The sequence below is a fragment of the Rhinichthys klamathensis genome, unplaced genomic scaffold, assembly GCF_029890125.1.
Source record: "Rhinichthys klamathensis goyatoka isolate OS25496 unplaced genomic scaffold, OSU_Roscu_1.1 h1tg000085l_1, whole genome shotgun sequence".
In the NCBI taxonomy this organism is placed as follows: domain Eukaryota; kingdom Metazoa; phylum Chordata; class Actinopteri; order Cypriniformes; family Leuciscidae; genus Rhinichthys; species Rhinichthys klamathensis.
In genome coordinates this window covers 1,260,959-1,274,966 of record NW_026606626.1, presented here as the reverse complement: position 1 = coordinate 1,274,966, position 14,008 = coordinate 1,260,959, and the positions used below count along the sequence as shown (strand labels likewise).

Genomic DNA, 14,008 nt, shown 5'->3' with positions numbered 1-14,008 from the left:
TCTCTCTCACTCCCTCGCCTACCTCTCTCTCGCTCTCTCTCTCTCGCTCTCTCTCTCTCTCTCTCTCTCTCTCTCTCTCTCTCTCTCTCTCTCTCTCTCTCTCTCTCTCTCTCTCTCTCTCTCTCACTCTCTCCCCTACCTCTCTCGCTCTCTCTCCCTCCCTCTCTCTCTCCCTCTCTCTCTCTCTCTCCTTACCTCTTACCTCCCCCTCTCTCTTTCTCTCTCTTTCTCTCTCTCTCGCTCCACCCCTCCTGCACTCACTGTCTGCTGCTTTTATAGGCTTGAAATGAAGACGTGTTGTCGTTGTGTGTTCATGTGTGTGTTAAGGAGGAACATAGTTCAACTCAGGACTGATAACATGCAAGATCAGTGTCAGAGGTCAAAACACTTGTTTTAAAGCACTTGTTGCTATTATTGTAATTCATATGCAATAGATTACGTAATTAAAAAAAAAATTTTTATTCATTTAGCAGATGCATTTTCCAAAAAAACATTTTAAACTATATAAATAAATAGGTTGCACACTTTATTTTACTAACTGTATGCTTTTACGTAATAGATAAATATGAGTTCTGTTTGCCAGTTCAAAACACTGGGTGGTTGTTATTGATATGAAGTTTCTAAGATGTTCTGAGCGGATGTAAGTGTGTTGCTAGTGGTTTCTAGGGAGTTCCGGGTTGCTAAGCTGTTGCTTGGTTGTTCTGAGTGGTTGCTAGGGGGTTGCTATGCTGTAAAAAAAATAGATTTTAGAAAATAAATAATTACATTTAAAATAAATAAATACATTTTCAAATAAATAAAAACAATCACTTAACTACTTTTTAAAGAATACACGAGATGTGTTTATCAGTGCAAAACTCAATTGTGAATGGTTGCCAGGGTGTTTCTTTGCGGTTGATTCGGACATTGGTATAAGGTTGTTAAGGTTTTCTGAGTGGCTGTTAGTGTTTTGCTATGTGGTTTCTGGAGAGTTCTGGGTGGTTGCTTGAGGTTGCCAAGCTGTTCTGTTGCTACGGTGTTCTGAATGGTTGTCAGGGCGTTGCTATGTGGTTGCTAGGGTGTTTTCTGTGGTTGTTAGGGCATTGTTAGAAACTTTGCTATGATATTCTAAATGGCTGTTATTGTGTTGCTGTGTGATTTCTAGGGCGTTCTGGGTGACCGCTAGGGGGTTGCTAAGCTGTTTTGGTGGTTGCTAGGGGGTTGCTAAGCTGTCGCCAAGGTGTTCTGAGTGTTTGGCAGGGTGTTGCTATGCGATTCCATGGGTGTTCTGGGATATTTCTGGGGAATTTGTTTGTGTATATGTATATATACTATTGGAGCACACTTCTTTTGCTCAGGCACTTTGCTCCATTATCAGAGGTAATGGAGCTTATACTGTGATATCCTGTGCCAGAAGGAAATGGAGGGTAATGGATGTGACTTTGTCCCATTTTGATTAAATGGGGATCAGCAAAGAGCCATATATTTTAAAATTATCCTCTCTTACCAGCTGATATGTCAGTTGTCACGTTTGCCAGATCATAAAGTTTCCATTTACCACTACTGAGATAATTTTCCCGTAAGGCTGATGAAACACTTGTTATGAATTGAAGTGCAGGCAGGTTGCATACAGTATTTCCAGGATATTACAATTATAAAACGATTAATCTCATATCAAGAGATAACTGTGGAGCTGCAGATGTCAGAAATTGTGTAGATAACGGTCTCTGTGTTTGTTTTTCTTTGGGAGAACCCCTGATGGATCCAGGGCCGGTTCACACAGAACACGTTTTTGCTGTTAAAAATGTGAGACGGCCTAGAGACACAGTTTTTAAAAGTTTAACTTATTTTAACTTGCCGGGAGTGATGTTTACCCACACAGCTCTTACTAGCTGGCCTCGGTTACACTGCGCAGTCACTTGTGTCCACCAGCGCAGATTATCTATATGTTCCCCTGTCAGAAAGCCTCAAACATGCATTTGAAATCAACCATGTCTTTTATAGTTGCCATTATCAGGCGTGTGACTGATAAGGCCTGAAACTAAATGGCCGCACCTTGATGAATGATGAATGAGGAGACACAGCAATGCAACAGTCTGTAGTGGTTTGGACAGAGCAAAACTTGATATGCGAGAATCACATTTATGATTCCCGCAGCGCATCGTACATTGCTTCAAGCTGTCCAAACAGACTTCTGGGGTGTATTCCCATGTCAAAGTGTACACCGGGCCGGACAATAGGCGAGCTTCAGCTATTCCAAAGATCCGATTTCGATAAAAACAATGACTGCCTCTTTTCCCTTTTGTTTTGTCATGGCATATCAATCAAGTGCAGCTTCGCTGCTTCTCCTGACGATGTGCCGTCTGTTACAAACTCTGAATTATTGAGCAACACGGCAGCTCATCTTTCACAGCCAACAAATTCATTCATCCAAGCCAAGACTCAAAAATAGGGCCAAACAGGGCGCACATTCCCTAAAACACTCTGCTTTCATCAAGAAGAAGAAAAAATAGGAAATACATTTTCTGAAGATGGAGTGCTTGTCCATGCTCAGTGTTTTGGGTGGTTGCCAGGGCATTGCTATGCAGTTGCATATGTATATTGTGGTTTAATAGTGTGTTGTCATTCAGTTGCTAGGGTGTTTTGGATGGTTGCCAGGGTGTTGCTATGCAGTTGCATTTTGTGGTTTAATAGTGTTGTCAATCAGTTGCTGGGGTGTTTTGGATTGTTGCCAGGGTGTTGCTATGCAGTTGCATATGTATTTTGCGGGTTACATAGTGTGTTGTCATTCAGTTGCCGGGGTGTTTTGGATTGTTGCCAGGGTGCTACTATGCAGTTGCATATGTATATTGTGGTTTAATAGTGTGTTGTCATTCAGTTATTAGGGTGTTGTGGATGGTTGCCAGGGCGTTGCTATGCAGTTGCATGTGTGTTCTGAAGATCAATTGTGTGTTGCGATTTTAGTTTCTAGGGTGTTGTGGATTGTTGCCAGGGTGTTGCTATGCAGTTGCATATATATTTTGTGGGTTAATAGTGTATTGCCATGCAGTTTTTTGGGTGTTGCCAGCGCATTGCTATGCAGCTGTATGTGTTCTGCAGGTTAGTAGTGTGTTGACATTCAGTTTCTAGGGTGTTGTGGATGGTTGCCAGGGCGTTGCTATGCAGTTGCAAATGTATTTTGTGGGTTAATAGTGTATTGCCATGCAGTTCTTTGGGTGTTGCGGATTGTTGCCAGTGCGTTGCTATGCAGCTGCATGTGTGTTCTGCAGGTCAGTAGTGTGTTGCCATTCAGTTGCTAGGGTGTGGTGGATTGTTGCCAGGGTCTTCAGCTGAACAACAACCGAAAGGCATAATTTTCCTGTTGTCACTGTAAAGATGCTACGAAAACAATCTGTATTTATTGTATAAATTGCTATATAAATAAAGGTTGACTTGACTTGGGCTAATAGTGTGTTGCCATTCAGTTGCTAGGGTGTTGTGGATTGTTGCCAGGGTGTTGCTATGCAGCTGCATGTGTGTTCTGCAGTGATCTTTACAACGGAACTGAATCAACAATGAACTGACTTCAGCTGAACATAATTTTCCTGTTGTCACTGTAAAGATGCTTTGAAAACAATCTGTATTCATTGTAAAAATCGCTATATAAATAAAGGTTGACTTGACTTGACCTAATAGTGTGTTGCCATGCAGTTGACAGGGTCTTGTGAATGGTTGCCAGGGCATTGCTATGCAGTTGCATGTGGGTTCTGAGTGGTTAATAGTGCGTTGCTATGCAGTTGCTAAGGTGTTCTGAGAGGTCGCTTATCCAAATGAAAAGACTCATTAATATATGTATCTCCTTCAATGCACAATGTGCTTAAAAGAGTTACAGTATATCAATGATGTAAATGCATGGTCAGCCTCATCACAGTGTATTTCAGTGCTTACATAAGAAGGCTGAGGTTGATCTGGTGTGTGTGAATGTGTGTGTATCTCTTTGTCTCTTCATGGCATCCGTCCAGCATGAGTCAACAAGAGTTGGCTGTGTTATCAAAGCTCAACATTGTTGTCTTTAACACTCGCACAGAGAACGCTGATGACCATATTCAGGAGCTTTATGTGTGACTGCCATCTAGTGTGTGTGGCGTAGAGCTGTAGGTTGCATGAGCTTTGGCTTTGAACACATTTCACATTTTATGCACTTTTATTTAAAGTGACTTACATTGCACTCAAGGTGTACATTTTGTCAGTTCATGCATTCTCTGGGAGTCAAAACCATGACCTTGGCGCCATGCTCTACTGTTTCAGGAATGAACAAATACACTTAGAGCTAAAAACAACAACACAACACGGAGAGACTAATATCTTCAGTGAAGACCACGGGTCAAATTTGAAGTTCATTTATTATTTAAGACAAGAGTTCCAAAGGCTTTAGAAAATGATTAAGAGCCTCGAACTAAATTAGGACACAGAAAAAACAATGGTGTTTGTTTTTTTACGCAAAAGTGGTTATTTCAAGACAATATCTTTTCTCATTCATAAGCAACAATCATAAGTGAGTCATAAATCCAGCGAGGGCACTTCTCATCTGGTGGCTGTTAAACAATTCTTAGACAAAACATAAAGGATATCCTTGACCTTTCCCTTTAAGGTTGAGTCAGACAACACCACTGAAACAGAACAATACATCCACACTGAGCAAACCTGAGCTGATCTAAACCTCTGCTACTGATTCATTGTCACATTTTAACTAGTGCTGTCAAATCGATTAATTGCATCTAACATACAAGTTTGTAAATATAAAACACACACACACACACACATTAACAAACTTTTATGTTAGATGTGATTAATCGTGATTAATCGACTTGACAGCACTAATTTGAACATATTCATAGTTTTCACGTGACGTGTGCTTCTGTTGATTTGCTCTTGAATCTAATTTTGAGGCTCCAAACCGGCTCATATAAGAACTCAATTGGTTGAAGCTATTCTAAGATCACTGTCGAAGGTCTCGCAGCCGACAAGATTTCAGTCTTGTTTTTGTTTCTGAAGAAAGATCAAGACTGTACTTCACTGTGCTTCAGTGGTAAAAATCACTTCTAGAATATCTGTAAAATATAAATTAGTATTGCATTTAACAATGTCTATCGCCGCAGTTTGAAATCTTTGGACACGTCTAATGCTCTCTTATAAATTTGTGCATGTGATTTTGAATCTGCTCATTCGCTTTTTAAGCATCTGTGTTTACAATAAATAGATATTTTGATATCTAATATATGACATCCATTAAGTGTATCCTTATACACCAGTAGATGGTGACAAGTAGACAAGCTTTTCGACTGAGTAATTGATTCGTTCATTAAAAGTATTCGTTTGAAAACACTGATTGATTCAGAAACAAAACAAGGGATGAGTGAGTGATTGAATCATTCACTCAACCAGCCGATTCAATCAAAAACACTGATTCATGTCAGAACAAAACAAGGAATGAGTGAGTCATTGAATCATCCACCCAACCGGCCGATTCAATCAAAAACACTGATTCATGTCAGAAAAAAACAAGGAATGAGTGAGTCATTGAATCATTCACCCAACCGGCCGATTCAATCAAAAACACTGATTCATGTCAGAACAAAACAAGGGATGAGTGAGTCATTGAATCATTCACTCAACCCATTCCTTCAAAAACACTGATTCATGTCAGAACAAAACAAGGGATGAGTGAGTCATTGCATCATTCACTCAACCCATTCTTTCAAAAACACTGATTCATGTCAGAACAAAACAAGGGACGAGTGAGTCATTGAATCATTCACCCAACCGGCCGATTCAATCAAAAACACTGATTCATGTCAGAACAAAACAAGGAATGAGTGAGTCATTGAATCATTCACCCAACCGGCCGATTCAATCAAAAACACTGATTCATGTCAGAACAAAACAAGGGACGAGTGAGTCATTGAATCATTCACTCAACCCATTCCTTAAAAAACACTGATTCATGTCAGAACAAAACAAGGGATGAGTGAGTCATTGAATCATTCACTCAACCCATTCTTTCAAAAACACTGATTCATGTCAGAACAAAACAAGGGATGAGTGAGTCATTGAATCATTCACTCAACCCATTCTTTCAAAAACACTGATTCATGTCAGAACAAAACAAGGGACGAGTGAGTCATTGAATCATTCACTCAACCCATTCTTTCAAAAACACTGATTCATGTCAGAACAAAACAAGGGACGAGTGAGTCATTGAATCATTCACTCAACCCATTCCTTCAAAAACACTGATTCATGTCAGAACAAAACAAGGGATGAGTGAGTCATTGAATCATTCACTCAACCCATTCTTTCAAAAACACTGATTAATGTTAGAACAAAACAAGGGATGAGTGAGTCATTGAATCATTCACTCAACCCATTCTTTCAAAAACACTGATTCATGTCAGAGCAAAACAAGGGATGAGTGAGTCATTGAATCATTCACTCAACCCATTCTTTCAAAAACACTGATGCTGCGTCCCAATTCGCCTACTTATACTACGCCCTAAAAGTATGTACTCTTTTTGTGAAGAAAAAGTACATACTTTTGAGTGTGTAGCAAAAGAGTAGGCAAGCTTTGGGACATACTACTTCGTCATCTTTAACGGACAGATCTTTCGCGTGCATCCTATCACCGTAAACTGCCCTGTCAATCATCTCGTCACAGTTAAAATCCTCCATTCAGTTTAATATAACTTCTTACCATTTCGGAGAGAATTGTTGTCGCACGTTCATCTGCCAGTCATGGATCTTTCATGCGGAGACTCTCCTCATGTGTTTGGAATTTGAATATAAGGCATTTAAAAGTTAATGGCTAAACGTATCTTTGCAAAAGTTCACAATGCTGCTGCAGATGCAATATAATGTGGACAACATTGAATAAATACATTTTCGTCAGGTTAGACACTGATAATTAATCACTCAAACCCCTTTATCTAAACCTCTCTACATAACCGTCGGACTCGCGCGTCCTCCATGTCTGTAGTTTTTGAAGACTTTTCATTCGTGTTTGTAGTTCTAACCGAATCCTCGTCCAACGCGCGATGGGTTGTGGGCAATATCAGCCGTTAGAGTGCGCATCGATCTGCACTTCGGATTCTGACCGGATATAGTAGACCATCCGGGTCTCTTTGGGACACTCATTTCAACATACTACGATTTGGGACGTACTAATTCTATTTTCGAATACTATTTAGGACGGATAGTATGCGAATTGGGACGCAGCATCCTTCACGTCAGAACAAAACAAGGGATGAGTGAGTCATTGAATCATTCACTCAACCCATTCTTTCAAAAACACTGATTCATGTCAGAGCAAAACAAGGGATGAGTGAGTCATTGAATCATTCACTCAACCCATTCTTTCAAAAACACTGATTCATGTCAGAAAAAAACAAGGAATGAGTGAGTCATTGAATCATTCACCCAACCGGCCGATTCAATCAAAAACACTGATTCATGTCAGAACAAAACAAGGGACGAGTGAGTCATTGAATCATTCACTCAACCCATTCCTTCAAAAACACTGATTCATGTCAGAAAAAACAACGGGTTGAGTGAGTCATTGAATCATTCACTCAACCCATTCTTTCAAAAACACTGATTCACGTCAGAACAAAACAAGGGATGAGTGAGTCATTGAATCATTCACTCAACCCATTCCTTCAAAAACACTGATTCATGTCAGAACAAAACAAGGGATGAGTGAGTCATTGAATCATTCACTCAACCCATTCTTTCAAAAACACTGATTCATGTCAGAGCAGAACAAGGGATGAGTGAGTCATTGAATCATTCACTCAACCCATTCCTTCAAAAACACTGATTCATGTCAGAACAAAACAAGGAATGAGTGAGTCATTGAATCATTCACTCAACCCATTCCTTCAAAAACACTGATTCATGTCAGAACAAAACAAGGGACGAGTGAGTCATTGAATCATTCACTCAACCCATTCCTTCAAAAACACTGATTCATGTCAGAACAAAACAAGGGATGAGTGAGTCATTGAATCATTCACTCAACCCATTCTTTCAAAAACACTGATTCATGTCAGAACAAAACAAGGGATGAGTGAGTCATTGAATCATTCACTCAACCCATTCTTTCAAAAACACTGATTCATGTCAGAGCAAAACAAGGGATGAGTGAGTCATTGAATCATTCACTCAACCCATTCTTTCAAAAACACTGATTCACGTCAGAACAAAACAAGGGATGAGTGAGTCATTGAATCATTCACTCAACCCATTCTTTCAAAAACACTGATTCATGTCAGAGCAAAACAAGGGATGAGTGAGTCATTGAATCATTCACTCAACCCATTCTTTCAAAAACACTGATTCATGTCAGAAAAAAACAAGGAATGAGTGAGTCATTGAATCATTCACCCAACCGGCCGATTCAATCAAAAACACTGATTCATGTCAGAACAAAACAAGGGACGAGTGAGTCATTGAATCATTCACTCAACCCATTCCTTCAAAAACACTGATTCATGTCAGAACAAAACAAGGGATGAGTGAGTCATTGAATCATTCACTCAACCCATTCTTTCAAAAACACTGATTCACGTCAGAACAAAACAAGGGATGAGTGAGTCATTGAATCATTCACTCAACCCATTCCTTCAAAAACACTGATTCATGTCAGAACAAAACAAGGGATGAGTGAGTCATTGAATCATTCACTCAACCCATTCTTTCAAAAACACTGATTCATGTCAGAGCAAAACAAGGGATGAGTGAGTCATTGAATCATTCACTCAACCCATTCCTTCAAAAACACTGATTCATGTCAGAGCAAAACAAGGGATGAGTGAGTCATTGAATCATTCACTCAACCCATTCCTTCAAAAACACTGATTCATGTCAGAACAAAACAAGGGATGAGTGAGTCATTGAATCATTCACTCAACCCATTCTTTCAAAAACACTGATTCATGTCAGAGCAAAACAAGGGATGAGTGAGTCATTGAATCATTCACTCAACCCATTCCTTCAAAAACACTGATTCATGTCAGAGCAAAACAAGGGATGAGTGAGTCATTGAATCATTCACTCAACCCATTCCTTCAAAAACACTGATTCATGTCAGACCAAAACAAGGGATGAGTGAGTCATTGAATCATTCACTCAACCCATTCTTTCAAAAACACTGATTCATGTCAGAAAAAAACAAGGGATGAGTGAGTCATTGAATCATTCACTCAACCCATTCCTTCAAAAACACTGATTCATGTCAGAGCAAAACAAGGGATGAGTGAGTCATTGAATCATTCACTCAACCCATTCTTTCAAAAACACTGATTCACGTCAGAACAAAACAAGGGATGAGTGAGTCATTGAATCATTCACTCAACCCATTCTTTCAAAAACACTGATTCATGTCAGAGCAAAACAAGGGATGAGTGAGTCATTGAATCATTCACTCAACCCATTCTTTCAAAAACACTGATTCATGTCAGAAAAAAACAAGGAATGAGTGAGTCATTGAATCATTCACCCAACCGGCCGATTCAATCAAAAACACTGATTCATGTCAGAACAAAACAAGGGACGAGTGAGTCATTGAATCATTCACTCAACCCATTCCTTCAAAAACACTGATTCATGTCAGAACAAAACAAGGGATGAGTGAGTCATTGAATCATTCACTCAACCCATTCTTTCAAAAACACTGATTCACGTCAGAACAAAACAAGGGATGAGTGAGTCATTGAATCATTCACTCAACCCATTCCTTCAAAAACACTGATTCATGTCAGAACAAAACAAGGGATGAGTGAGTCATTGAATCATTCACTCAACCCATTCTTTCAAAAACACTGATTCATGTCAGAGCAAAACAAGGGATGAGTGAGTCATTGAATCATTCACTCAACCCATTCCTTCAAAAACACTGATTCATGTCAGAGCAAAACAAGGGATGAGTGAGTCATTGAATCATTCACTCAACCCATTCCTTCAAAAACACTGATTCATGTCAGAGCAAAACAAGGGATGAGTGAATCATTGAATCATTCACTCAACCCATTCTTTCAAAAACACTGATTCACGTCAGAACAAAACAAGGGATGAGTGAGTCATTGAATCATTCACTCAACCCATTCTTTCAAAAACACTGATTCATGTCAGAGCAAAACAAGGGATGAGTGAGTCATTGAATCATTCACTCAACCCATTCTTTCAAAAACACTGATTCATGTCAGAAAAAAACAAGGAATGAGTGAGTCATTGAATCATTCACCCAACCGGCCGATTCAATCAAAAACACTGATTCATGTCAGAACAAAACAAGGGACGAGTGAGTCATTGAATCATTCACTCAACCCATTCCTTCAAAAACACTGATTCATGTCAGAAAAAAACAAGGAATGAGTGAGTCATTGAATCATTCACCCAACCGGCCGATTCAATCAAAAACACTGATTCATGTCAGAACAAAACAAGGGACGAGTGAGTCATTGAATCATTCACTCAACCCATTCCTTCAAAAACACTGATTCATGTCAGAACAAAACAAGGGATGAGTGAGTCATTGAATCATTCACTCAACCCATTCTTTCAAAAACACTGATTCACGTCAGAACAAAACAAGGGATGAGTGAGTCATTGAATCATTCACTCAACCCATTCCTTCAAAAACACTGATTCATGTCAGAACAAAACAAGGGATGAGTGAGTCATTGAATCATTCACTCAACCCATTCTTTCAAAAACACTGATTCATGTCAGAGCAAAACAAGGGATGAGTGAGTCATTGAATCATTCACTCAACCCATTCCTTCAAAAACACTGATTCATGTCAGAGCAAAACAAGGGATGAGTGAGTCATTGAATCATTCACTCAACCCATTCCTTCAAAAACACTGATTCATGTCAGAACAAAACAAGGGATGAGTGAGTCATTGAATCATTCACTCAACCCATTCCTTAAAAAACACTGATTCATGTCAGAACAAAACAAGGGATGAGTGACTCATTGAATCACTCATTTATCTGATTTGTTCAAAACACTGATTCATTCAGGAAGGAAACACCACTAATGTACAGTGTACATTATGGGAACGTGGGCAAAAGGATGGTTGCGTCCGAAATCGCATTCTTCCCTACTATATAGTAGCCATAAAACAGTATTAGACAAAAGGGGTAAAATCACATAGGGCGTCCAAAATCACATGGGGTGAGTGGGACACAAACTAAAGCGGGGCTCGTTGTAACACACTTGTTTTAAATACTTCCACACATGCCAGCATGATGAAACTTAGTGTATTTACTAGATGCCATATCAACACTATAGGCCTAGGGAAATTGCACCAAAATTTAAAAATCTTTGTAAGATATCACTGAACAGTTATTTAACCATATAGCAAAAGTAAATAAACTTACTTTTAATCTCTGTTTGTGTGTGTGTGTGTGTGTGTGTGTGTGTGTGTGTGTGTGTGTGTGTGTGTGTGTGTGTGTGTGTGTGTGTGTGTGTGTGTGTGTGTGTGTGTGTGTGTGTGTGTTTATTTAAAATTGGACAAGTCTGATAGTATTTTAATCTCCAATCTGTTATTTAACAGTCGAGATAGATCGTTAATGCTGATCTACGAGCAGGGTTTAAACCCCATGTGCAGGCGGGGCATGTTGTCACACTGCGTTACAATGAGCCTCTATTAGAACTATACTATTCTATTCTATACTTTTATGAATTCTATTGAGGAAATCATGAGAAAAGGGTGAATAAAGTCTGAGAGAGTCAATGCTTAGAAATTATTCATTGTTATTATGTTTTAAACTGCTGTATAGCTGTGTTTTGCAGTGTTTGTTGAAAAACTCAAAAATGACTATTTTTTAATTATTAAAAAATGGCATTATTTTATATGAAAAAAATGTATAAATGTATTTTATTGACAAAATATTTAAGTTGGTCTTATTTTTTTTATTAGATAACATTAATCTGTCATATGGTCATGTTATATTATGGGGCATGTTGTCACATTTCACCTCCATTCTTTCGGGGTATATCAAGGAAAAAGTATACACTGTATTTATGAAACAAAACCACATAATTGTATTAGACATGTGGGAAATTAATGTGGGAAAAAATGAATACTCTGGACCCCAAGTGAGTTTACACAAACTGAGAAAGTCAAAAAGTGTTAGGTTGTGCCCCGCTCTGTCAAGTCAAGTCACATTTATTTATATAGCGCTTTTTACAATACAGAGTGTTTCAAAGCAGCTTTACAGAGATAACATGAAAATAATGCAACAAAGTTTGTTTCCAGAAGAAAAACTACCCTGCTTCCCTATAGTAGGCATAAAACAGCATTAGACAAAAGGGCTGCGTCCAAAATCACAAACTCTTTTGAGTTGGTACTTATATTGAATTAGTAATTACTTCACGCCCGCTAAAACATATAGTATGAGACGAGTGTGGGTAGTCTTAATGTAATCTGGACATACTTGGATCATATTTCTCCAGTCATTTTTACTAATATAGTCAGATGGTGATATTAAAAAAACAAATTCAATAGACCTATACACCTTATTAATAATTCATACTATGTACAGGCAAGAGAAAACCATAATGAAAACCATTAAGCGTGTTGTGTTCATATTCTCAGCTCATCTGCTCACCTGTATTTAGTATACATACTGAATTTGATTGTTTAATGTGAGTTTTAGTACATTAAGGTTTTTTTACGTTAAGCGTTTTAGAACATCCAGCTGTTTTTGTGGTTTAAATACTGGATCACAAGCGCCCAAAACTTGATTTACCAATTTATTAATCACAAAACAAGTGCATATTTACTCTCTTGAATAAATGAATAAACACTGGATATTCAGATTCTAAACAGACATTAAGACAATAGATTTAAAGAGGAGGGGATTGTAAATCCACCCTTCATGTCAGTTTCTTAAAAGGATTTAATGCTGATTAACAACCAGTCTTTGTACAGAACAATGGCGTGCCAGATGATGTCTTTAAAACATGTTGGGGGGTTTCACATTCATGCCGCACATGCACTTAAAGTGGGTTTCTGTTGCAGAAATGATAATGTCAATCTCACTTCAATGCATTGTTTACCTCAAACCTCAGACAAAGTGACGTTCAATGCGTGCATGCCCAGAAAAGGAGATGTTGGCATCATCTGAAGCTCGGGACAGAATTGGTGCACTCACAAAAATCTGTGCATTCAGACACATAATACACACTTTAAAGTGCTTCTTATTAGAATAAATCAATGTGAAGCGACTGAAAAGCATGATATACCTAGTTAAGTTAAAGTGGAGATCTACTAAAGCAAATGAGCAAATACATCGAGAGTCGCTGTGGCTTTGAAGCTTGATTTTTTCAGAAAGATCACCAACATGAAACTTGACATGAATAGCACTTCAAAAAGTCCTTTTTGGGGTTAGTGGTGACTGATCTGAATAAGGAAATGACACTTTTCATCGCACTTTAATAGACACTTTATAACAGAAGTGAACTTAAAAAAAAAAAAAATAGATTTTTTTATTTTTTTTAAAACAACAACAAAAAAAAACATTATTATTGCATGTCAAAACAACGCCTTCACACATTAAAGTCCCTGTAAAAAAGGCAATTCTAAAAAATAATTCTAAACACTTAGAAATGTATTGCTAAAACATATTACAAAGACTGTGAACTGTGAAGTAGCCTACTGGAGTTAGACCGTTAAACAGTTTTTCTTATTTTATTTACTTGGCGGCTTTTTTTATCATTCAAATTCGTCTAACACATTTTTCTGTGGTATGACAAACTCAGAACACATACTTAATTTGGACTTTACAGGGACTTTAAGCAGAAGTGACAGGCACGCACAATAGCCACAGACAGCATGTGTTATAGTCTGCGGGTTAGTGATGCAGAAGATAGACGACAGTCAGACATTAGAAACCGAACGCCTGACAAGAACGCAGGATAAATATTTCCCCAAGCAAACAACTGAATAATGCAGTGAGGGGGCGGAGTCTGAGTGCCTGGGGCGTG

At 38.5% G+C, this 14,008-nt stretch overlaps 1 protein-coding gene across 1 annotated transcript in view; it reads right to left on the bottom strand.

Moving 5' to 3' along the window:
* The window catches only part of LOC130085684 (serine/threonine-protein kinase PAK 6), a 120,979-nt gene extending 120,818 nt beyond the window's left edge, over positions 1 to 161 (bottom strand). The window contains exon 1 of the mRNA XM_056251593.1: positions 140 to 161. The gene's annotated coding sequence lies outside the window, so the exon portion shown is untranslated. The remainder of the gene's footprint in view (positions 1 to 139) is intronic.
* Positions 162 to 14,008: the final 13,847 nt, after the last annotated feature.